Below are 26,394 nucleotides of genomic sequence, written 5' to 3'. Positions count from 1 at the left end.
CGGAGCAGTGGCTGTTGAGGGGGCAAGAATATCGGGGGCACCGGTTCACAAAGGCCAAAGGGAGGGGATGCCAAGCAGGGGTGAATCCTCCCTTGCTAAGAGGGATCCAGTTAGAATGCCAACGATTTTTACTTGCTGCTGCCCAAGCAGGACGGAGCTGGGGCAGCTGCAAGGTGGGACGGGGCTGGGGAAACAATACTAGCACCTGGGGCTCTGCAGCCTCGCGCCAGGACGGCCCAGGCAAGGCATGTAGGGCCAAGCTTTCATGCGACCTGGAAAAATCTTACTAGTCCCCCTGCTGCTTACACAGGGCCCACGTGCACTTGGAGAATTGGCCTCAGCTGCAGATGCTGGGCTTGGTTTTTTGGAGCCCTGGTCTTGACTCTCCCTGTGGAAGCCTCCCTGGCCTGTTTTCCCCAGGTGGTAGATGAAAGTAGCGGCCTTTGCTCCGCTTGGCCCGTTTGGTTTGTGTGCTCCCAAGTGCTCGCTGCGCCCAGCCATGGTGGGAGCTGGATGGCACCGTGCCTCCTCCAACCTGACCCTCCGGTGTCCCTGCGGACACCGTTACCAGAACCAGTTAAAAGTCACGCCTCGGGGGAAGTGGGTGCAAACATCAGACATGCCAGAAATACCCAGCGGCACGTTGAGCTCTCCAGTGTTTTCCCCACCAAAGGCATGTTGAAGCCACAGCATTGCCAGCTCTGCCACATCACCTGGGCGGCTTTGCCCAGGTTCAGTTTTGACGTGAAAGTGGAAAGGTGGTCTTTGAAGAAGAAAGCAATAAAAAGCAGGGAGGCAGATGCACTGCCACCACCTTGGGCTGTAGTTTGCAAGGGAGGGGAACGGAAAGAGGTCTATCTGGTTGGACAACTCTTAAATCAATGTATCCTAATTAACAAAAGATATAATTCATCAAAGTGACAGCAACTCTATTTATATCACCTCCTTCCATGGGGGCTGCTGGGGGTTTAGGGTTGGGGTTTTTTTCTCCCTTTCCTTTTCTCACAGCTTTATCTTTCCCACGCACATTTTTATTTCCCCTTTCTGGGGGAGAAGGACTGATAGTGAAGCTTTCCTTGGCAATATGGCCATTTAATAGACATTTTCTGCCTTACCCCCAAAATAGAGGGATATGTGGGGGGAACTGGGAAAGAGGGGTTATCTTAGTGAGGTACAGGTCTGATTTGGAGGGGGAGGAAACCACTGAAAGGTGAGCAGAGGGGTATGCAGCTATGCATGGAAAATTTGGTCAAATCTTGCAAGTTGGGGTTATGCTCTGAAACCACCCCCAGCAGGAACCGTGATCATACAGGAATCTTGGCTTTCATTTGGAAAAGCAAACCCTGAAAGCTTGACAACATGGCTGGATGACACCTTAAATCTTGAAGTGCATAAAAAGAAACCCAACTGTTTTGTTTTGTTTTAATATCTGAAACCTCGTGGTTTGGGGGCTGGGAGAGCAGGATGCTGAATTGCCGTATAAATACAAGGACCGTGTCATTTCAGAATTGCTCCACTGTTCTCAGCGGGCTCACTCTCGGGAAGAGTGAGGTTTGGACATGATATAGTAACACAAAAATAGTAATAATAGTAATGAAGCCCCATTCAGCCACTCCTCCCTGCTGCAGGCACAGGAGCATAAAATCCAAGATACAAAACGCAAGCCCTGTCTTGTGGGAAGAAGGAAGCTCAGAAGGTTTCTGGGGTAAAAAAATCCCCAAACCAGACCAAACCAAACCAAACCAAGGCAGCTTTGCCTCCGAAGCGCAGCCGTGTTCACAGCACACCGGCGAACAGGAGATGAAAGGGCCATAAAATGGAGCCGTCGTCTGAAGGCTGCACCGGCGCATATATCCTGATGTGCCGGGAGTACCTGCTTCTCCCGTAGCCTAAACTTCTGATGAACCAATGTGCTTCAGAGCGCATTTATATGCAAAGGCGTATAATATGTCCCCTGTATCTAATTATCTGTCAACCTGAGGCAGTTTGTTTTCCAAATCGGCCTCTCGGCTGTGACTTTATGAGGTCGTAAAGAAAACGGTGCCACTCTCGCACTGGAGCGCCGGGAGAGCCTGGATCAACAAATTACCATCTTTAATGGTGTCTCCTCGCACAAGCTCACGCCCTCCGGCGTGCCCCGGCACAGCCAGCCCCAGCACGGTGGCCGGGGAGCCCCGGCAGCCCCCAGCCCCGTGTACCCAGCCAGGCAGGGCAGGTTGCGGGCAGGGGCAGGACTGACCCCGGTGCTGCCCGCGCTGCCCTCGCTGCCCGCTCGCCCTCCTCTGAGCCCCGCGGACGCGTTGCAAAGTTTGGCAGGAGCCAGCGGTGAACTCCAGCTCGTCGGCTGCGAGAGCAACACCACCGCCAGCAAAAGGCGAGCCGCGGATTCCTCTGCCCACGCTGCTCCTGTGATTAATGATAGAAAGGAATTAAAAAGAAGGAGAAAAAAAAGAGCGAGGGAGAGGGGAGGGGAGCAGGTCAACAGCTGAGTGCAAGGCAAGTCGCTAGACAGGGAGTAATTAAGATACTTGGGTAAATATGATTAATAAGCTCAAACTGGCAGGGTGTGCAGTAAACAAGGGCTAACCAGATGGTACCCTTTCCTTTCTGACAATGCTGCAAGCTTCGTAAAAATAGGAAGGAAGGCTCTGGATCCTCCCAGCGCTCTCGCTCGCTCGGGGAGGAGGGAGGATTCAGCATGGGGCAGTGAATCACCTGATAGGAATGAGAGACATTTCCCCCTGCATCACATCCACATCAGGGACGGCTGCGAGGGGAAAACAAATGGCTGTTCTCACAGCGCTGGGGTGGCACCCGCTGCCATGCCGCAGGGCCCGATCCGGCGCCTCGCTCGAGCACAGGCTGAGCTTTGCCTGAGACTGGCTGCCTTCACTTGGCAGCGTGCGGGAAGCGGGGAGCCCTTGCGCTGGTCTCCGGGCATCTGATCTCCAGCCGTAACAACTCAGTTTGAAAAGTCCTGCCTGGAGGTTGTCTGTGCTGCCAGAGCTCGTGGCTGGGTGCCGGCGAGACCCCTCGCTCCTCCCTTCCAGCCGCAGCGGGTGGCTCGTTCCCGGTAAGAGCCGGTCAGAAATTTCCCCACAAAACACTTCTCTGTCAGAAGATGCCATTTCACCAAAGGTGAAACATTTGCGGAAACGCACTGATTTTGATGAAATTGCATTTGGAAAGAAAAATCAAAGGAGAAAATCATTTCGATAAGGCCAAAGCATTTCAGTTTGACCTTTTAGGAATTAAATGGCATAGGGGTTTTTTCCATTTCAAAAAGCATTTTGTTTCGATGTACTATATATATATATATATATCTCTGTAAGAAACCTATTGAAACCAGAATTAAATGTTGTGATTATCCCAATATGTGATGATATATTGCAGGAAATTAAGCCCAAATATCCTTCTGCTTTGAAACAGGGAAGGGAAATCTAAGAAATTAAAAAAAACTGGTTCTTCTCCCGGCCCTGCTGCTGGGACATGCTGTCAGCGGCCACGTCCCCACTGGGGCTGCCAGCTCTGGGGCCAGGGAATGGGCACTTTGGGCACTGCTGCATCCCCCAGCCGGGCGAAGGGACTGCGTGCGCTGTCCTTGGCCTCCTGCATGCTCGGCTCGTCCTCGTAAGGTGCCCAAAGCAGAAGGGATGCTCGCATCTCTCATCGCTCCTTGGTGTGTACCACAGGACGGGAGCTAGCCCCTGGCCGAAGGCAGACTCTGAGTATGGCTAAATGTCTGAGAGTCCATAAAGACATTTGTGCACCCTCTGTGATGCCCTGAGCTGGGCATTTCATCACCTAAGCTCACACACATCAGAGCAACATAACAATATGTTCAGGGTCTCAGAGCTATCAGTTTTCATTTGACTATTTACTGTCCAGTACCTTGAAAATAAAGAATTTGCCAAGTAGCCCCAGGTACTAATAATAGATTAAATCAGCACTTAGCTTTCGACTTCCTCAGGACAAAGATTCTCTTTTTTCCTAGCTGAAAAGTTCCCAGTGATAATGAGAACAGTAAATGTTTTATTTTTACAGGGAGACAGGCAGAACAACGGGCACAGGAGGAAATCTCTGAATCACAAAGATGTCACCCGAGGAGCGGCGTGCCGCCAGTTTCTGCTCAGCGCTACTTTTTCCCACAACATACCATTTTCACTGCACGTAAGTTGTCTCATTATTGTAGTCAACTTCTCCTGGGCAGGGAGGCTGTCCCTCGACTGTGCCACAGACCCAGAGTGTCACTTCTGATCTCGCTGGGACTCACCTTCCCTTCCCGAATAATAATGCTGCTTCGGCTGCCACGTTGCTTTGCAGCATCCACAGGGCACGGGCTGTCTCTGCCTGTCTGCATGTACCATGTGCCGTGACTGGCGAGGGCCTGTGGATGCTTCCCGTTGTGAAAAATGAAGTGAGACTTTGTTGGGAGGCTTCAAGGTACAGCGAGGCTGCGGGAATAGCCAGTGGCTCGGAGGAGGTGGGGTAGGGATTTAAGATAAAGAAGAAATTTCAGCTCATTGGCAGGGCACATATTTTTCCAATATAAAAGCAAATGGGGGAACCCTTAAATAAATTGACTCTATAAAAATGTCCTTTTGTATTACAGCCTCACCTTTTCAGGGGGAAAACACCAAGGTTTATTTTCATGGCTCCTGAATAAAAATATCATTGCTGCTTCATAATTTCACAGAACCAACAAGCAGTCTATAGCTATTTAAAATACACAGGCCCCCCTCGGTACCCACCATCCGCCCGGCTGCAGGAGCAGCTGCCACGTAATTACAAGTCCTCGTCACAAGTGCGGAGAAACAAGTTGTGGCATTTAGGAAAGGTCTGCAAAAATAGGTGTCAGACCTTAACTAATAGTGATTGTCCTTCCATTCTGCCGTAATTTACATTTAATTCACACATTTCATTTCCATTTAAAATATGATTACAGTGTTTTGAAGCACATCTCACCTGTCCCCTCCGATTACGGCAGGATGAAAATAACACGAAGCAGCAGGAGCAAGGCTGGCTGCCCCGGGTCTTGGCTGCAGGATGGTAAACACATGGTGCTGTTCCCTGAGCTGGAGAAAGGGACAGAGAGGACTTCCAAAAACATCACCCGAGCAGGGACGGAGGGGCACACACAGACACACAGCCCTGCCCCACCTTCCTGCTGCTCCACGCAGGCAGTTCTTGCTGCAGGGTTTTAAGCACTGGCAAACACAAGAAATCAGAAGTGCCAACAGAGGGAACTGGGGTGCAGAGAAGACAACTCTCTAGGCTGTGTTTTTCCATGCTTTTTCATGGAATATATGGGCTGCTTCTTCTGTCATGCTAGTGTGGCATACAGGCACGCAAGTTTGTAAGAAAAAGCAGCATCTGGGCATCGAGTACAGCCTGCTGTGAAACAGGGCCACAGCCTGTCCTAGGAGAGTATAACCAGGGCCTGGGAAACGACACCATGAGCTTTTCATTTTTAAGTAGCTGGTTTAAATCCAAGCCTGCTCAGTGAAAGCTGGGCTAGAGAGCCTGGTCCTGTAGTATTATTGCATTCAGCAAGTTTCTATAGAAATAAGACATTAAGTGTGGAGCTGAAGCTGGCTGGGAATTAATACTCCATAATTCATATCGTGGAGTTTGTTCTTTGTAAGTCTAAGCAATTTCCGCCACTCAGTTTCATTTCGGGTACCACTGCGCTTTCCCCCGGCCCTCGCTATCACCTGGCTCTTGCTGCTCAGGGCTCTCAACGAATTTTTAACTTGAAGCTCCTTTCCCCCAGATTTTAAAAAAGGAGGATGTGGGGGAGGGAGTAATGAGACCAAGTGTCTGGGTTTCGCTTACGCTTTATTTCTACCTCAGCGTCATCTGCAGTGACAGCTCAGCTTGGCACGAGGCTGTCTTATTGTTGTTGCAACAGGAGATGGATGCCCGTGCTGAGCTGCGAGCCTGCGGGCCGGGCATCCTCCCAGCCCAGCAGCAATGGAATGGGCCAAAGCAGAGTGTGCCCAAGCAAGAGCACTGCTCTGCAAAGCATGTGCAAATCCAGAGTCCACGACAATCCCTTCTGGAAAGGGGGATGCTGGTCCCCAGGGGGGCCGCAGTGCTGTCCCATGGGTCCTCTGGGTACCAGCCACTGCCCAGTGCCCCCAGGGCTCATCCCGATGCCCCCAGGGCTCATCAGCACGGAGGCTCTTCCCCGCTGCACAGAGGCATGAGCTGTATTTGAACACCTCCCTCTCCAGGCAGGCGAGGTGCTTGAGGGGGACATGGCCAGTGATTGATTCTTCACCGGGAGATTACAGTGATTTGTGCTCTCTGTCTAAATTCCAGCATATAAACCTCAGAGCTGCCGGAGCGCCCATTTCATTTTTGTGGCTGTCTTCCTGCCAGGCGGCCGCTGGCCTGGCAGCTCCGGCACACTGCTGGTCGCTCTGGTCGGGCAAAGAATTTGCTATCTTTATTTGCCTTTCTCTTCCCTCCTCCCTTCTAAATGAATTTAGACACACAGAAGCTCTTCTGTGGAGAAGGAGGTCCTTGCCCTCAGCAGCCTGGGAAGGGGAGGTTTTACCCTCCCCTGGAGCAGATACACAGTGGGGATGAAATTCCCCCTGCAGAGTCCTTCATAAAACCTGGGTGCTATTTAAGCCATCAAAACAGGGGTTCAGTGGGGCAGAAGAGGAGCACAGGCCATATGGCATCTGTAGCAATCAGGCGCTGTTGCAGAGACTGGTCTGGCCTGATCTTGAGGGAAATTTTAATTTCTCCAGGGTGTAAAGCTTGTTGATGCTGCCAGGCTGAGGGAGTGTGCCTGCACTTGGTCTCAGCAGAGTGTGTCCCAGTGTCGATCTGAGGTGCAGCAGGGGACAGTGCTGGGGCCTCTCTCAAGCTGGGTTTCATTCCGGACAGGAGCTTGGAGGTAGAAGCCAGTTTGTAAAGTGCTTTTTACCAGGACAAAGGGAGAAAGTCGAGAGGAGAAGGAGGGAACCCCAGGGAGCCCTGGGGAGGAAGCCATCCCTCCTGCATTTGGGGACTGAAGTGTCCCTGGGGAAATCTTGACACGCTTACAGTCCGCTGTGTTAGTTTTAAGACATGTTTATTTGTGTAGCTTTCTGAAGCACATTTGTGGCAAGGAAAGGATGCTTTGCTTCTCTCTGTCTCACTTTTAAGTGCTGCCGTTGCGTTCGAAGGGAGGGGGAGTTCAGGCCGATGCTTTCTGCTGCTCCAGCCCTGCACCAGTGCTGGGGCATGCTATGTGCCACCCGCCCAGAGATGTCAAGTAATACTTATTTGGCAGCAAAACAGTGAAATCCTGCAAAACAAGTACTCACTGAGTAGTGTTTCACCTGGGCACGCTGAAGGCAGCAAAACTCTTTGCAGCAGCTTCAGTGGGGTTTGGAAAAGTCTGCAGGCTTTACTGCAACCCAGCTGCCTTTCTTAAATTTACACCTTAGGCACCCAGGTGAGGAGTAACCTGAAATGGAGGTACCTCTTCGTCACCCAGCAAACCCTTGATGTGTTGTGCCTGTCCCATTGCTGCCTCCACATTAACATCTGGGCCAGTTTCTCTCCTTCTTGTCCCTCCAGAAGAGGCAGTGGCCTGGCTACACCCACTCTGCGGCTCCCCTCATGCAGGGGACACTGTGCTGATGCTCACTCCCCCGAGGAACAAAATGAGTAGGAATTACAGTTTTCTGAATGTCAAAATCCCTCCTGTGGATCAGAAGTTCCCAGCACCTGCGCAAACACAGCACAAAGTGCCAAAGACGCTACCCAGAAAGGGGAACCACCAAAAACTCTTCCAATGCTGCCCCCTTGCCCTCGGGACTCGGTGAAGGAAAAGTTTACCTCCTCCCGCAGAGGTCTTTCAGAAGATTTTTTAAACACAAAAACTCTTGCCTAGAAAATAAATCAGGCTCACCCTCCCCACCATGTCCTCACCCGGCATCTCCCCCACGCTGCACCCGCCCCCAGAGCACCAAAAAGGCATGGACGCACTGATTAATATCTGCTACGTGTAGGGGAAAACAACAACCCCGTAAACAGTATTATTAACCCATGGGCTGGCAATAAATCAGTGTGGGAAGGTGACCTCAGCAATGCTGGAGTAATCCTGTGTGTCAGGGTAAATTTATGAGGCCAATTTTATTGGCCTGTATGACCCAGGCTCCTTGGAGATGTCTCAGTAACAAATCCAATCCATATCATTTATTAGCTTTGTACAGTGTCAGCTCTAAGCATAGGAGGGATCCCATTAAAATGTATTGCTCCCTCTGCAAAAGATGGGTGCAAATAAGCTGCTGGATAATTGTCGGCTGCAAGGAGCCCCCGATTAAGAAATTGCTCATTGTAGATCTGCTCTCAGGTCCATAAAGCTTGCCAGGACTGGAAGTGATGGGGTTTGGGTTTGCACCGTCTGCCTCTTGCCCTCCCTACCTGCGCTGGGCTGATTACCGCTCTCCAGGAGCAACGGGTAGGGTTTAGCCATGGGAACAGAGGTGCTGGACTCTGGGGAGTTTCCAGCTGAGTCCCCCAGGCCCCCCCGGGTGCTGGACAAGGACCTGGTGGCCCTGGGGGCTGCCGCTCTGCCAGGGGGCTGGGGAGGATGCAGGGACCGTGGGGTCGCAGCGATAGGTGCGGGGATGCAACGGCGCGGGGATCTTGCGACCGCATCTCAGGACGGCGCTGCAGCGAGAGGGATGGCGAGGGGATTTGAAAGCTGTTAGAGGCTGAAACTCCTCCTCCGAGGCAAGAAACCAGTTGCACGAGGGGAGGGATCCTCCGGCCAGGCCCTGTGGGCAGCACTGAGAAAAAGCTCCATTTTGGAAGCCACTCACGGACCTTGCGGTGATGTGCGTCGTGCCCGGCACCCTGGTGATGGGAGCAATCACGCCTTTGCACCAGCACCTCCTGGGTCTGATCTCTGTTGGCTAACCAGAGTCTGGTGGAGGCAGTTTAAGTCTGTTTGACTGTCCCTGTCATCATAAGGTTTACGGATGGTTAATTTATTCTTTATAGCACAGTCATTGATGGCTGTTAAATCACAAATGAGAGCCAATAAAGGGTGAATTGCAGCTGAAATTACACTGTTTATATGACAGCAGAGTGCTGGCTAAAAGATTCATATGCCGCTGATGAAGTACGTTATAAATTTTAATTACCATAGTTTGTACAAATGACATGTTTGAAATGCTATTGAGTAATGTGACCCTGATAATGAAACTATAAAATAAATCATTAACTTTCTGAATGAGCTTTTTTATTTCCATGCTACATGAAGTAAACTTTCCAATTTATTCCATTGCAGCCTTGTTCTGAAAAAAAGTGCAGAGAGAAGAGTCACCAACCACCCCCTCCACTCTGAGGGACACTGGCAAGCAAACCAAAGGAGGGATGAGTGGGACCATGTCGGAAAAGACATCAGAAGACTGGCCAAAACCAGCCAAAGCCCTCAAACTGCTCGTGGTTTCACCCTGGTTAATACGGGATGATGCCTTGCTCCTGCAGCCACAACCAGCTTAGCTGAGGGAGTGCAGAGATAAGAGCAGGGCTTGAGAGCCAGCTCCAAAGAGCCATAAAAATCACAAGCACAGAAGAGAGAAAATCTCCATTAAAGTCAGAGCGTAATTATAACTCACTTGTTGGCTGGGGGCTTTGCAGCCTGAGTCACTGGAGATTGCCCTGCCCTCCCCTGGGAGCTCCCTGGATCTGCCAGAGTTTTGAAGCAAGAGCAAAGGTGCCTGAGCCCCCAACTGCTCGACACAGAAGCGGAGATAATTCCCTGAATGGGGGTGAGGAGACAAGTTTCGGCACAACAAGGGATTTCTTGGGAGCCTGCCTGGGGGAGGAAGCACAGACCAGGCAGTTGTCAACCCAGCATCCTTCGGTCTAGCTCTGCTCACTCAAGAAAGGGGATGCTTCTTAAACCCTCTGGAAAGACACTGATAGCAGGTTGTTACCTTATTATATTGCCATATATTACCTTTTAAGGGATACAAGGCACGAAACAAGATGGGAGTGTGCCAGAGCTGCTTTCTTATCCCTCTGCAGAGAGGTGCTCCAAATACCAGATACCAAAATTCAGTGCTCCTTGCCCCTGGGTGCCCACACTCGCCCATCCCCCAAAGTGGGAGAAAAGGGCTCCCACCCCAAACCCCCTCCAGAAAATCCACCAGGTCTGGGGCTCTCTGGCCTGACTCACCAGCATCACTGGCTTCTTCCTCATCTCCTTAATTAACCCAAGTTCTTTGCAACCTCAGGTTGAATATGAACGTTTCCTATTCCCCAGCTTTTTCACACTGTAAATAAGCAATATATCTGTCTCACATGGCAAACAAAAGGCGGTAGCGGGAGTCCCCAGATAGGCAGCAGGGAAAGGAGAGAGAAAGGGGACCTGTGACATTTTCAGGCTGTGGGGATGCAGCAGAAGGTTGCGGTGTCAAGTACCATACAGCAGTTGGGTTTCAAGAGATGGGGTAATTTATGACCCATAATAACGTTTGTGGTTCTTTCGTGGAGGCAGAGATGGATCTTACTCTTTAACGCTTCGGTTGCTCATCCCTGGGGTCCCTGTGTGCAAAGGAGTCCTTATCCACGGGAACTCTGGCAGATTCGTGGCTGGGTGCATCATGTCCAGTGCTGGCTGACTCCCCCTTCCCATCCTTTTCCCCCAGGCAGCCGCTCTTCCCATCGCTGCCCAGAGACACTCCTCACCAGAGGACGCATGCAGTGAATTCCAATCCTGCTGAGTGTCAGGGTTTAAGTCAGGCAAAGTTTGTTTGCCGAATGGGTGGTCAGCATGGCTGCGCGCTGCCGGCACGGGTCCTGGCAAGCCCGCTGCCCCCCATGGCACAATCGCCTATTGCAAAGGCCACGGCCACCCCACTACCTCTCACTGCAGATCTCGCTGGGCCTTTTTTCCTCCCCGAAAGTGTTTGGAGTTGGAGGGCTTTTAACGCCTGCTTTTGTCTTATCAGCCAGACTGAAAATATTTCCAAGCAGGCTGCTCATGCCGCACTACTTACCATTAAAAGAAAGGACCACATTATTGCTGTTATAAACCATTGATTAAGGTTTATAATAGCAATAATCCCCTCGAAATTCATTGTTACTGCAGTTAATGACCAGTTTATTAGAGCGTTAACCATCCTTGGCAATGGGCTGAGTCGTTTAATGCTGGTAACGACCAATTTCTCAAGGGTTATTGCTTAAATAACAATCCTTTGTTAGATATATGTTCAACCACCAGATACTGCTCCAGCTGGAACCTTCTCCTGTGAAATAATTGTTAATTATTTCTTCCAAGTTTTGCCACCATGCCTCAAAGTTCTAGATGAAAAGGGTTGCTGAGGGTGCAAAGCGTCAGAGATGCTCAGAGCTGAGACTGGGCAAAGCAAGGGGAAGCAGCCAGAGACGCATGAGCCATCACCCAGAGGGATGTGGGTGTAGGAGTTGTGGTTTATGAGGGTTTTTTCCCTCTTCTGTCACCCATGACTGTCCCAGCCCTGGGCACGTCCGCCCCAGCCACCCACAGTGCTTTGCAGAGGCACTGGCTCAAGTCGGAAGCAGCAAAGCTTCCAGGGCTGAGCCCCGGGCTCCTGGGCACCGCAGTGAGCCACCCAAGAAGGGTGAGACACACCAAAGCTCTCCCTCCCTTCTTCTCTTACATTAATATGATTTGAACATTTCATCGTGTTAACTATGTCCTATCGTGTCACGTTAGTATCATCCTTCTAACAGCATTCATTTTGCCTGACATGATATGAAAGGTACAGATACGATTACCCTTTAATTGTGTCATATTAGCAAAAATAAATACTGATATAGTGCAAGGTTGACACAAAACGATGGCAAATCCCTGGGAACAGGATCGGACTCTTGTTGCCCAGAGAATGCCCAGAAACCTGCACGCTTCAAGACAAGTGTGTTTATCGAGCAAATGCAGGAGACGAGCAGGAGGGGGATTTCTGCCTTGGGTTTCTTTCCCCATCTCTAAAGGCAGTGTGCTGGCTGTGCTGCCAGCCATGCGGGGAAGCCCCTGACCACAGCTCCCTCCCCTGTGCACGGCCCCCAATTTCTGTGAGCCATTAGCGAGGATGAAAGGACGCTGAATTGCCATGATCCGCTCACTTCCAGCCACTCACCCCAAATGCCTAATCTCTAGCTGGCTTTAACAGGCTTTCTGATGATTCTGCTGTGAAAAAAAGTATCCCTGCATCACCCCCAGAAAATTACATTTCCATAGCAAATTAAATTTCAAGCTTTCCTGATTCTTGTTAAGAAACACAAAGAAAATCTGAATTTGGGGGATTAGGTGAAACTTGAACGGTGCTAGGTTTGGGTCTGGTGTTCCCCTCCCTCCTTTTGCTCTTTGTTCCTAAGTTTGTGGGGTCTTTGAGGTGTCACTGGGAAAAAAAAGGAAAAGGGAAGGAGGGATTACTCCAAAATCTGGGAGAAGTTTAAGTCCTGGTTTTGGCAGTGAGATGCTGATCTTCTCTGCGATGCTTCAGGTTCCTCCAGTCCCGGAGGAGGCAGGAATCTGCCTGAAATATATTATAAAGTAGAAAATACAAAACCTAAAAACTTTGAATTTTTTTCCCCCTCTGTAGGAAGGAGTTACCATTTTCTAACTATCTCCAATGTCAGCCAAAACTGCTCCCTGGTGCCAGGCAGCTTTGAAACGGACCCTGGCTGGGAAAAGCAAGAGGCAGCTGAGCTTCGCCGGCTGCTTTGCTGCGGCCCCAGTCCAGCCAGGCTGGGTCTGTCTCTGGTCCCTGTCACAACTGCTGCGGGGATTTGTGTGAGCATCCGTGTTATTTTAGAGATAATGTGAGCAGAGTGGAGCATGTCACAGGATAATGGTCTCCTGCTGCTAGGCTGTTCTTGGCATTTATCAAAAAATGACACCAGAGGGAATATGCTCAAGGGAACTGAGGTGTCGATTCGATGACTGCTATTTCGTGATAAAAGTTAACAGAAATAAAAATGAATCAGTCACAAAACAGCTTATTTATAGCTGTGCCCGGCCCAGAAGGGGATCCCTGGGAAAGGCAGGGCAATGGTGCTCACCATGCACACCCACACTGGCATCGCCTTGCCAAGAGCCGCGGCCCCACCGCCTGTGCCCATTCCCGGGAGGTACGGCGTTGTACCTTCCCCACCACCCTCAAAATACCCCTGTGGGCAACGGAGGGGCTGGTGCTCATTGCAGAGTGGGAGAGGAGGGCTGGAGGATAAAGTCATTTGAGGTTGCTCAAATCAGATGTGATTTTCTGGCTCCCAGGACAGGATTTGAGTGAGCACAGGATGACAGGGTGAGGATGATGTCCCGTGCTCCTCTTCCACCCCAATCTGTGCTGCTCTGCCCTCGAGCTGCCTGTCCAGGCAGTGCTGCACCCTGAAAGTCCCCCCAGACAAAGCAAAACTGGGCGGCATCCCCTGGATTTCACACATTCTCCCTCCACCTCTGTGTCTCAGCAAATACAAACCCAAACTGTTTTGCACAATGCTTACAAAACAAAACACGGCACTCCTGGTGTTTTGCCTAAAAACAAATATTTTGAGCAAAGTGTTTCAATGTTGCCTGTGTTTCTACATCGCCGGGGGGTGGTCTCTGGACGGAGCTGTGACCCCGAACTGGGCTCAGCTGCGGTGACTGAACTCCCAGACCCCAGGGATGCAGACGGAGCCCAGCTTCAGTGATGGGGATCGCTGAGCCTGGAGCTCTTTGGGGGTCTTGTTCCCTGGGGGGGTGGGAAATCAGGTCTCTTGCTGGCTGTTTGCTTTCAGCAGGCTGTGCCCCAGGGAGCTGCGTGGGCTCGGGGGGGGGGCAGAGCGTGCGTGTGGGTTTGGGGGTCCCAGCCACCGGCACCACGCACCAGCCCGGTGGGTTCTACACCTGCACGAGCCTGCGGCAGCGTTCAGGGCCTGGGACTTACTCTGATGAGATACTAGTGGGAGCAGGAAAAATGGGCAGAACATGAGGGGAAAAAAAGGCCAGCCTTTGCTGTAATGGCTAAAAATGTCTAATCGTGGGTCTGGAATTAAGTTAAATATCCTGGCTAAAACCATCTCATCGTGGATATTGCACTAAGTTAAACATGCAGTTATTTAAGGCAAGGAAAACTAGGTGGGATTTGGGTTTCCACACCAGCCCATCAAAGGCACCCTAAAGCTAAAGGCTTCCTTCCACTTTATCAAGGTGAACAAATTAATCAGCTAATTGTTGCTGGGGCCAAGTTCTGGTGCGTTTCCAGTGGGACGGTCTGTTTTTGTTATCTCAGCTGTGGGCAGGGAGGAGGAGAGGAGGAGGAGGAGGAGGGCAGAAGAAGGACGCTGCAGCACCTGGGTTCGTTGGCCCTACATGTAATAGGAAACAACAGGGGCCACAGGGGACACATCGCTCTTTTCCACCTACATGTTATTCCAGCCATAAATCCGAGTGACAAGCTTGAACTTTTCTCAATTGACATGTTTACAAGGGAAGTCCGCGTTTGACAGGAAAATTAAGCATATCAATCACTTAACGAGCTCGTTAATGAATGGCGCTCAGATCTCTCTGATTTTGTGCCTGGTAGCACAATTTATTGATCAAGTGTGCTTTCGGCTGGGGCCAGATGTTGCTGTGCCTTGATCCTCAAAGCCAGGACGGCCCTGGCCAGGGTTTAGCGAGAGGTCATTTTCTCCAGCAGACCCCAGGTTCCCTTTTCTGTCTTCTGTTTTCTCTTTCTTTCTCTCCCTTTTCCCCCACCAGAACAAAGAGAGCAGATGCGGGCTCGGGGCCCCTCACACCCACTCAGACATATGGAAGCGATCTCCTCTGTCTTTGTAATTACACAGGAGCTTGCTTTTCAATGGCTCCGGGTTTTATTGCACAGAAACCAACCTATTCCTACATAAAACATTTTTACGGCTTCTCCTCTAGGGGCTCCTTGGCGAGGACCTGTCAGGTATAAAAGCGCACAGGACCCCCTGGCAGCCAGCGGGAGCCGTCCGGGCGAAGCGGGGACCCCCGGGATCCCCCAGCAGGAGCACAGGGCGGCCGGGACTGGCGCGGGAGGCAGAGCGAGAGAGGCTAAGGTGAGACATGGCGGTGGAAAGATGGGAGCCAGATCCCCCAGTAAAAACTAACAGCTTTCAAAAGGCAGCAGAGAACACAAAATAATCCTCAAACCTTAATGAGACCCATAAGTAAACCCTGACTGTATTTGCCTTCCCGGCCCTGGATGCGCCCGAAATCCCACCTGTGAATGTGTTTGTAAAAGCCCCGTTTGTCTGAACGTCTCAAAGACATTCATGAGGTTGCAATGGGATGGAGGACACTTACTCATATTTCTGTGTTGCTGACCACGGCAATGGGATGGAGGATGCTTCCACCTATTTCTCCGTTGGTGACACGGGCCTCTCGACAGGGAGATTTTGCATGTCCCGTGTCCTGGCCGCAGGCACTAACCCAGAGCCCGGCAGCCGCAGGGAGGGTACGCTGGTGGTACCCGCTGTGCCAAACGCAGCCTTGCCCTGGGTCAGGCTCAGGCGAGAAGCAGCTCCCACGTACAGCCCCGGGCTGGCAGATGCAGTTATACGTGTGCCAATGGACAGAGACGGTGATGGCCAAGAGACCCCTCCTTCCCCCACAGTATCCGTAGTCGAGCTCGTGTAGTAAAATATGCTTTGGATATGCTGTCAGCTTGTTTTCAGGAGGGCTTGGTAAAACAATGGAAGAGTTACTCTGCAATCTAATGGAGTAAAAAAAAATATCCTATAGTGCATCGTGAATAGTCCAAAATGCAAAGATGACAATTTAAGTGTTTAAAATGTACTCAAGGTAATTCCAAACAAATTTTAAAGCCATTTCAGACTATAAAACCCCTCAGCTAAATCATTGGTTATATGGTGGCAGTGCTTATGTTGCAAAATAACCCTAGCATGAAAGAGAAAGTTTAAAAAATTGCCGGTTAATCCTTATAAATTACTTATTAGTATTGCAAAGCTGGAGCTGGAGGAGCCTTCCAAGTAAAGACCGTGCTGTTTGGTCACTTCTTGCCTGGCTCCATGAGGAGCACTTGGGGGCTGGCTTTGATTTGTTGGGCTCTGTGAAGGCATTGATGTTCCTCCAAAGTGTTGCATCAGCGCTGATGTCATGGCACAGCTCTGGCTTTATCCCTCCCACTCCTCGGAGAGCCTCCCCCTCCTCCCAGCCATTTTAAGGAAGCCAAAAATCTCGGGCTGTCCCTGCTGCACGCCACCCCAATTGCTTGCAATCCCCAGCAGGAGTTGGGGGGGAATTGCCCCCCAGGGAGAGCCGTAACCGCAGGGAAGGGTGGGCTCAGGTCCAGCGGTGCTGTACCCCAGCGAGGGGCTGGGACGGCACGTCCCGCAGCTCCTCAGGGCCGCCCGCGTTACTGCCCGCAGGAGGGCTGGTTGTTGTCTCGCGAAATGTGATTTATTCTGGGCCATCGCTGCAGCCTCCGCCTGCCAGAGTAGTCGTTGGCGTCTCTCAGCTACGGTGCAGCAGCGATGCAAATCCTTTCGCTGGGTGTCCATGTTTCACACCCTGCCAATGGATTAAACCCACTGGGAAGCTGTGAAGTGCATGCAAAGAAAATAAAAGTTTATTCCCTTCCCTGCGCTTCTGGGCTCCTAACTTTTCTCCTGTGTGTTTGTGCCCTGATTTGAGAAAGCGACACAATCTCGCTTGCTCGCTCTTCTCTCGCTCTTTTCCTTTCACCAAACAGATGTAACTATTTATTCCTTATGTCCCAGTTTTCCTGTAATTTCATAAAGTGCAAATTTGCTGTCCTGCTCCCAAATGCCGAGTCGGTGGTTTGTCATAACAGTCATCAGTAACTGTCGCTTTCTGCCTGGGGCTTAATTAACCCACTCTCTCATTAGCATGTCCATGCAGTTGTAAGGAATGAAAGCCTGATTATTTTCTACAACAGTCGCAGCCAATTACTGCACTGAAATGGAACCACATTAATCAAATCTTTAGTACAGTGGCAAATTCAGAGATATCAGATTGCAAAAGACTGCAAACCTAATATGTCACTGTCAGCGGAGCTACGCAGGCATTTAGCGAATTGCATTAAATAGATGGCTTCGCTGAAACCGCATGAATTTAATATGTGATGGGATCTGGAAGCTATTAGTGTGACATGGCAAAGTACTGGGAGCTTGGCAGCTCTGGACTTTATCCATGAACTCAGGAAACTCGTGTAAAAACTTGTGTGTGTGTGTGTGTGTGTGTAGCAAAATGTCTCGCCTGTTTAAGGAAAAGGCATGGGTAGACACTAGCGAAAATGCAAGCAAAACTATGAGTAGTCCCAACCAGTTTACAGTAAGTCATTACTACCGTTTTACACTGGAGCAGAGCTGGGGGCTGGAGAGGGTCCGTGCACCGGGCTGGAGGGGAAGGAGGGACACAAGACATGTCCATGGGCAGGAGCCACTCTCACAGGCGGCTGCTCGCCAGCCTGGGCTCAAAGCCTGCGCTTCGGGAAGCACTTCGAGGCAGCAGGGCATGGCCCTGCTGCTATAATAAGCCATACAGAGGAATCCCAGGTGCAGAAATAATCCATGCAGAAATTACCAGGCATCAGTATTTTTACAGTGTCTTGCATGCAGAAGTGTGTCCCCGAGCACTTTACAGTGCTGGGCACTGGGGCCAGGGGAGCTGCTGGAGGAGAGATGCTTTCCCTAAGGACCTCCGCAACCTCACGACTCGTTTCCTGCTGCCAACCACTTTTTCGGCAGCAATCAGCTCTGTCTACCCAGCGAAGTCCTGCTCATTCCAGCTGGATGTGCCCCGTGCTTTGCTCCCTCTTGCGTTGCCTTGGCCGTGTTTGCCTTGTCCCTGCCAGAGGTGTCAGCTCTGGTTTGGCCCATGCCTTGGGCTCTCCCTGCTTTACCCACCGTCTGTAGAAGCTCCTGGTGGAAATTCCTCCTCTTCCTCTTTCCTGGCAACATCTCGGGGTGTCTTTGCTTTAAAGGCTGCGCAGCTGAGGATGCCAGTGGTGTTACAACAGCAACAAGTCAGCCTCAGCTCAAGCATGAGCTAAGAGGCATTTTCCATCCCTGCTCTTAGTGAGCCCATAAATTAATTTACTTTCCTCTGGCTTCAGCACATTCCCCAGCACCTGGAGACACCCCGTTTTGCAGGTCTCAAGAAACAACAGTGAAGGTATGCGGGGGCGACGAGAGGACGGGTGCACTACAAAAGCACTTTCCGGCTGCAGCTTCGGGGGAGGACAGCCTGGATGTCCTGGCACCCTCCGGCTCCTTGTGCACCTCCTTGACCCGAACCGCCTCCTTTTCCCACTGGGCTGGCAGCAGCGCTGACGGCTCCCAGGGGCTGCGCTGGAGGAGAGGCAGCTGGTTAGATGGCAGCTGCCCCGGCGGTGGATTTTGCCTACGAGCACGGCACTGGCCGGGCCCCGGAGCAGCAGGTGGCTGCAGACCCGCCGCCATGGGAAAGGCGAGAGAACGAGGAGGGTTTTTTTCAAAGCCACGTTCAAGGGCTTCATTTGTAAATCTTTCCATGTTCCCGAACAGCGGCTGTGGGGAAATTCACACTGGGTCCGGGTTGCTGCAAAGCTTGATGGGAAACCAAGATTTATGCCCTATTTTAGTCTGCTTAATCCTTCGTTTGCCGGGCTCAAATCACAGCAGCCTGCTGCGCATTCATGGGCTTCGCCTAGACAGCGTTAAATATCCCCGGCAGCCTGAAAGCAAGACAAATCCGATGAAGAGACTTGCCAGCACCGGCTGCCCCACGTGTGCCGTCTGCGGGTGCGTGCCCCCCGTGCCCGCGCAGCACCGCGAGCCGCTCCACGCGCGGGCCTGGCCGCCTGCGCCGGGGGAAGGCAGCAGACGCTGACAGCGATGACTGATGAGTCTCAATAGTCAGGGTCTGCTCTTACACAAACTGCCTTCATCAGCAACTTGCTGCTACCATCAGTTAATCTTCTTGCAAAAGGTACACTCCTGGTACATTTGTACGTTTCCTCTCCCAGTAACCTAATCTACCATCTAGTTTATGCATACATGCTCTGAGGGGTTTTTTATATATTTTTTTTTTTTCTAAGCAATCAATCTGTGCGGCTAGGAGCTGCAACTGAATTTAAATACCAGGGTTTTCATTATCTCCAACACAGGAAAAAGAAAGGGGGGAGAGGGACATTGGAAATAGAGGGAAATAAATTCCAGTCTCTTGAACAATGTATTTGAAGGTGTGCATATTTCTGCAACCATATAATGCCTAGTGTATTATACAAAATCTTTTTCTGCAATAGGAATATATTTGGAAAGTAGATTGCAGAGTCCCTTTGACTGCAGTTTTGCTATCCTTCCCACTGTCTTGTGATGCATTTGAGTAGTCTGGAACTAGTTCATAGGATTTGCACTGCACTGCCTTTTAAAGACCCCCCAAAGAGACCTGGATCCTGTTCTGCCAGGTAGATACACATGCAGACTGACAGATCTCCCCACCAGGAGACAGACCTAAAACATGGGGAGGGGGACAGGAGTAGAGAGGAGGGGAAAGGGGCAGTTATTTGCCCAGGGTAGGGCAGAGCCAAGAGCAGAGCTGGAAGCCGCCACCGCCCTGGGCCCAATGGGCAACAGGGCATTACCTCAGAGCTGGCTGCAGAATGTGTTCCCAAATACATGCGATGCGGAGAAGCATCAGTTATTGGAATTGAAGAAGCCTGCTCAGGTGACAGGTGACACTCTTTCAGGACCTGGTAGCTCCATTTCAGGACCTGGTAGCTTGGGACAGGCCATGTTCTCTCCTAAAATTCCGATTAGAAAAAGAAATAAATGATTCCTGGGTTGGGCTATCTGAGACTCCTGTGCTATAAAAGGAACCCCCCAGTGCATGGATTAATTAGCTACAGGATGCAAATGCCCTCATGCAATAAATCACCCAGTCGCTCCTCTTGCGGTGCCTGCAGTGACAGCTCTCTGGGGCGGAGATGCTGTGGGCAGTGAGGGGGATGCCGTACCCCAGCTCAGCCTTCCTCCCACCGGGACCAGGCCACCTCTTCGGCACAGCTACGTCTCCAGGCTGAACCGCAGAACTGACACCCGACGGCAGACAGCTGCCGGCCCGGTCCAGCACTGCTGGTGAGATGCCCTGGAGCCGTTAAAGGGCTTCGGTTGTGTAGGAGACTGGGCTTCCACCGAAAACGGTGCCCTAGAACCGTGCCTTTGTGCCACGCACCCCTCCAGCCCCAGCCCTGCGCAGACCCTTCTGCAGCCCCGTCATTCCCCGCCTGTCATCTGCTTTGTAAGTGGTTACAGCAGCAGGGCCAGCAGCGAAGCGGTTCCCGGCAAAAATAACCTGCAATGCATCTCCTCCGGCATAAGTGGCACCGCGCTGTGCCCATGCTGGGGCGTCGGATTTCCCGTCCCACCTGTGGAGCCGTGCCTCACGGCCTGACCCTCGCTCCTCTGGGGACACAAACCCCCACGTCCCATCCCTGCCCCGGCACCCGTTTCGTGCCCCTGCCGGCACCCACGTGCAAAAATCGCTGCCTTCCCCCAAAGCCCGGTCCGGGGTGGAAGCACACTGTTCATATTGCATTTGCCCTTCTTCTCTGTTGTAACTAAGAAAAGGAGAGCGAAGCACCCTGCGCGCAGCCTCTGCGCATTGGAGGGGTCTCCTGGGGGGCAGCGGGGCCCTGGGGACCCGCTGCCGAGCTCAGCACCCGCAGGGGCTTAACGCTGTCTCGCTTGCTAATACATCCACGTGCTAAGCAAACATCTCCCAGTCTCCCAGCAAACCCCTGGTTTAGTAATATTGAGTTTTCAGCCACAGTTTTTCTCTTTCAATATAGCTGGTGGGATGCTGGGTTTGGAGAAGATTATTTGGACTTAAAAGGATTTGCGGTTTGTTCTACATTTATGTAGCATCTATTACATCGGGCCCTCGGTGACGCTGGGAAGGCGAGAGCCTGTTACCGACAGCCCAGATTGGAAGCTGAAGGGTTCTCCGTATCCAGCACCCACTCTAGAGCGGTGCCCAGACCCGAGGAAGGTCCATGCCGGGTCTGACTGCCACGTGCAGAGGGCCACAGCACCTACAGATTCCTGAATTTTTACATTTCTGATCCTTGAGCAATTAATGTGTGAGTAGTATCTTTCCATACCCCCAAAGCAGTATCTTCTGCCACACTTGTCTGGTTTTAAACGCTCACTTTCCTCCCTTGAGGTGCTACAACAGAGTCGAATGGATTTGCTGCAGCAGGAGCTCTAGGGGGGGGAAACATCTTTTGCATTATTTAAAATTTCCAGTGTTGAAAAAAATCAATGATTGCACAAAAAGTGCTCTGAGTTCAGGCAAGTTTTGGGTGAAGTTTCAGAGAAGCCTTGCCCAGAGTCAAAGCAAAATCCCAATTCTGCAAAATCTGGCTCCTGTGCGTCCTTGGCTCCCGCACCTAAGCGTGCGAGCCTGAGGCCGGTCCTGCCCCGGCTGCAGCTCCCCAGGGATGATGGGGACAGGGGACAAGCAGCCATGGTGTCCGGCCAGCGTCCCGCAGAGCATGGGGAAGGCAGCTCAGTTCATGGCAAGGCTCCTCTCTTGCGTTAAATACAGCCGGGAAGGCCAGGTCAGCACGCTCGGTCGCATAAATCATCTGACGTTTTGACTGTGTGTGTGTGATAAAACAGCCCTGAACAAAGCTCCGGCCGTTAAATCACGACGCCCCGCATGGGGCCGGGTGAACCGTTCACCTGCCAGCATCCTCCCAGCGCCCGCGCTGCAAATCCCGGGAGGACGGGTCCTTGGCCGGGGACATCATCCTTTCGCCTCCCCCTGCATAAATGGCCCTTTTGCAAGAGGAGAAGAAATTCAAATTGTGCCTCAAAAAATGCCCCTAATTTGTCTTTTCTCCTCAGTTTCCCCCTTTTCTAAAGGACTGTTTAGCAGTGAGATGGGAAAGGAGGGTGCCTGAAGGGCAGCAAATGCAGGGGGGGGAGATGCAGGGCACTGCCTTTTCCAGACTCTGAGCCCAGGCTCTGGGCAGGCCCCAGAGTTTTAACATTAAATAAACTTTGCCCAGGCAGCGGTGAGACCCTGAGGCAGGAATTATTTGATTCTCTGACCCTGTACAAGTGGCTGGACCTACCCACAGGGACAATCCCACTTCCCCGGGGGATGCTGCGTTGCTGGGGCAGGACCACGCACGCCGCCGGCTCCCCCACGAGCGCGTGGGGCTGTGGGTGCACATCGGCCAGAAGACCCCATCCCAGCGTGGCCTCAAAGAAATGTGGCCGGGGTCTGCAGGTGAGGCTTTGCACGCCCATCACGCTCCCTCTGCTCTCAGTGCAGGCTCCCCGGCCTCTTCAGCACAAGACGTTTCTTTTCCTCCCTCTTTTCCTTTTTTTCTCTTTTTTTTTTTTTTTTTTCCTCCCAGGGAGAATTGTACAGAGACTGATGGTTTCATTTTACATGAATCACTGATGATCTAACAAATTAATTACCTGCTCACTCCTTCCCTCCTGCGTGAGGTCATGGAGGCTGGGTGGGGGCAGCCCGCCGCCCCCCGCTCGGTGGCATCATAGCTCCTACTTTAAAGACCAGAGACAAATGTCAAAATTGCCAGTTTAGGTTAAAATCAGATTTAAATGTCTCTTACTAAACACAGAGGCACACAAACTCAATATGTCATCTTTAATGGTTCAGAACAAAGCCTAGAAAAATAGTGTCCCAGCATACAGGAATTTTATAACCTTTGATATATAGCTTTCATTATTAGCAATAATTTCTGTAACTGCATCCGGATTCACAGGAACACATATTGAATAATAATTCTACTTTTTTTGATTTGCTCCCTTTTCCCTACAGGTCCCTGCCCCTGCAGACCCTTTCCCCGGGCAGGCTGGCCTGGGCAGCGCTCCCCCAGCCCTTCATCCTCCTCTTCTGCCTTTTACAAAAACAGGCTTTTGTTGTCTTTTTCGTTCCTCTACTTTTTGGTTTTTGGCCAACACCCACTTCTCCCTCCCCCACTCTTTTGTCATGATATTAAAATCTAATTACCCAGACAACTCTCTTCACCTAAGTCATCAACAGGCCCAATTATTTCTCTGGCGTGCACAGCCCCCCATGTATGCACACACAAGCACACACATAAAGCAATGAACAATAAAAAGGCGTTCGCTAACCTCCGCCTTTTTTCACAGTCAGGCTTCAAGTTCACATGTGAATTTATGCCAGTTTTGACATTAGCAGGAAAAATTAACAGTTCTCACAAAAAAAAAAAAAAGAAACTTGCACAAAAGAGGTTTTGTGTTTCAAGCAGAATAAATTATAGTGTGATGTTATTAAAACACTTAGTTGTTAAGTTGCCAAGAAAATCCAGTATATTCACACGGACTCGAGGACCTGTCTCCATGCAAAGTAATTAAATTAGATTTATGGGCTGCATTACATCAGTGTTTGATAGTTCATTTTTCCTTTCTTCATATTTTGTCCTGCTTTATTAGAGCATGTGACAGATGGTAAAAATAGTGTGAAGTTTCTTGGCCCTGTGCTAAATCCCCCTTCGGTAGTATATCTCTCTTCTGTCAGTTCTCCCCAGCGATGATAAATTAACCTCTCCTCTTCTATCCCAAGTGTGGCAGTAAAGCACTCTTTGACACAGCACTATCACTTTATCTTAATCTGTGCTGTTCTAGGGGCGGGGTGGGGAAGGAAGCGAAGGGAGATGATGCAATCGCTACCACGAGTTTAAAAAAAAAAAAAGAAAAAGATTTATTGTGTCAAAAAAAAAAAAAAGGAAAGCCAGGGATTGTGCTGATTTATAGAATCTGCTTTGTTGCGTGTGTATATATATGTGTGTACACATACACACACGTATGTATTTGCCCATTCGCAGCTTCCCCTCTTGCAGCAGGTTAGAGGGATAAGGCTCTCTTCTGATTTACCGACATCTGGACCCCTCGGGTTCCCAGGCGCCCTCGCCCACCGCTGCCCCATCATTTCTCCAACCGGTCGATGGACAGAGGCTCTTCTCCTCCAGCGAACTGGAGTTATTTATCTCCTGGTCTCCTGCTTGCTGCTTTTGCAGCATGGCAGCGTGGCAATCAGCCCTGTCCTGCCCAGGGTCCAACAGCTCTGGAGCAGGTTGTCCCTCCTGTGTCCCCTCCAAGGCCTCGGGGCTCCGCACAGGGCTCCGCTTGGGACCAGGTTTCTGCTCTCCAGGAGGGAGCTTTGCAGAAGGAACCCCTGGAAGGTCCTCTGTGGGCTTTTAGAGCACCAGGATAGTAATTAAGTGAAATTAACTCACAGGTTTCCTTCTAGTGAGACAGAGCAGGAGCCACAAGTATTTTCAGTCAATCTTGCAGGCAGGGCAGAGATGATGAGTGAAGGCGAAAACAGGCAATGGGAGGTGTAAGAGGGAGAAAGCCCTTCCCTGGGGAATCCCCCGGTGTCCATGTGATAGCGAGGTGTTGTATTAATGGTGTCAGATATGGCAATGCTTGACATATGGTGATATGAAGATAGTAATATCCCTAAATTTAAAGTACTGAGACAAATGGAGCCAGCCCTCAGCTACCTCTAGGTCCACCCCATCCTGCTGGTGCGTAGCTCAGAAGACACAGCCTGTGTTCTGCCTGCTATTTCGGGAGCGGAGACCTCGTCTTTCTCCCAAACTAAGGATGTCCTAATAGAGGAAAGATCTGGGGGATTGACCATGTGTGGGTGACTCCTTGCTTGCTGGGGATTAGGGCTGCCTCTCAAAGACACTTGGCATGTTGTGTATGAACAGACACCTTAGCAATGCCCAATAATAGCATAAAAATTGAACTCGTGCATCCACCAGCTATACAAACTGGAGCTACAAGGCTGTATTTGGCCTGGGCCATGTGCTTCCCAGTCCTGGATGGGATCACCTAGTGGGACAATTTCATACCAGGTGTTTTGTTAGACACTTGCTATGAAGTCAAGTCAGTCTCCTTTCCCCTCTGATGCTGTATCCCTCGCTCCCTCCATTTAAAAGCCAATTCCTGCCTGTACAGGGGCCATTTACTGTACATCTTTCTTTCCTCCTCAGCCAGATTTTAACTCGAAGGAATTGACTGAAGCGTTCAGTCACCTGGACTGTAACTAAGGACCACGGCGTATCCATCACGGGCAAGACTGTCACCGCTCCGAGTATCCTCCCGCAGCCGCGAGGCAGGAGAGGTGAGTGGCAGAGCCCGCAACAGCCAGCGCAAAAAGCAGGAGTGACTCCATTTTCCTGCCAGAGGGTCGCACAGGGGTAAAAGAGTTGGGGGAGCAGAGCAGGGTCCACGTGCGAATGCCGCCGTAGATGAGGGACGTTAATTGCCCAGGTCACCCTTTCTGTCACTCCGGGGCACCCCCGTGAGTGCTGATCCCTGGAGGGGGCTGCAGCCCAGACTGCCGAGCGGGGCGGCTGCTGTAGGTCATTATGGTCTGTTAGATCAAGACCTTAAGGCCCAGCTATAGAATTTTTAATTCGTAGATCAATAACCAGATAATACTAATGATGGTGTCGATGCAACCTAAACCCCTTAAGAAAAACTGTGGTGTAGCGGGCACAGCCATCCACGGCTCGCAGAATGACTGGGAAATGGGGAAAACAGAACCAGACTGAGCCTTCGGTTGAAATGCACCCCAAGCCCTGGGCCTCCTCCAGGCCTTCCTTTGAACACCCTTCATGGTCTCCATGGTGAATGGCCATTTCACTTTCGTAAATAAAAGCTGAAGGCCCTGCAGCACTGCTAGACCAGCCCCAAACCAGTTTCTGCTTAAAAGGAAGACACCGATCACTTTGTTGTTGTCATCAGCACAAATGTATTAAAATAGCAGCTGGCAGCCACGTCTCACATCAGGCTCCGGACTAATAAGGAGCAAAGACTGTCCCGGAGAGTTTATGGGGTGACTAGACTACAGGCGGTGATGACAGTGGGATTAACCTTGTCCCTACCCGTCCAACTGCAGGCAAGTCAGCGCGACCTGCCTCCTGTGGTGCAGGCACCGAGCCGAGGGTGTATTTAAAACGAAAACAAAAACCCCACTGAAACCAAACCCTCAGCTGTGCCTGCAGCTCTCCCCGGGAAAGACGCAGTGACGGGTGGCATTGCACTGCAGCACAGAGGGTCACTGCGATGGGTGGCATTGCACTGCGGCACAGAGGGTCACCGCGATGGGTGGCATTGCACTGCGGCACAGAGGGTCACCGCGATGGGTGGCATTGCACTGCAGCACAGAGGGTCACCGCGATGGGTGACATTGCACTGTGGCACAGAGGGTCACCGCGATGGGTGACATTGCACTGTGGCATGGGGGGGTCACAGTGACGGGTGGCATTGCATTGCAGCACAGAGGCACTCGGGGTGTGACCTCAGGCGAGAATAACAGTTTGCAGGCCTGACCATCGT

General features: G+C 51.2%; 1 long non-coding RNA gene across 1 annotated transcript in view; it reads left to right on the top strand.

Moving 5' to 3' along the window:
- Positions 1–26,090, top strand: part of LOC138688864 (uncharacterized) — a 131,535-nt gene extending 105,445 nt beyond the window's left edge. Inside the window, exons 3-6 of the long non-coding RNA XR_011327668.1 lie at positions 4,045–4,170; positions 9,299–9,942; positions 14,915–15,069; positions 25,044–26,090. This is a non-coding gene — a long non-coding RNA (uncharacterized lncRNA). The remainder of the gene's footprint in view (positions 1–4,044; positions 4,171–9,298; positions 9,943–14,914; positions 15,070–25,043) is intronic.
- Positions 26,091–26,394: the final 304 nt, after the last annotated feature.

The sequence above is a fragment of the Haliaeetus albicilla genome, chromosome 13, assembly GCF_947461875.1.
Source record: "Haliaeetus albicilla chromosome 13, bHalAlb1.1, whole genome shotgun sequence".
Taxonomy (NCBI): Eukaryota; Metazoa; Chordata; class Aves; order Accipitriformes; family Accipitridae; genus Haliaeetus; species Haliaeetus albicilla.
This window is presented reverse-complemented; position numbering and strand designations above follow the sequence as displayed.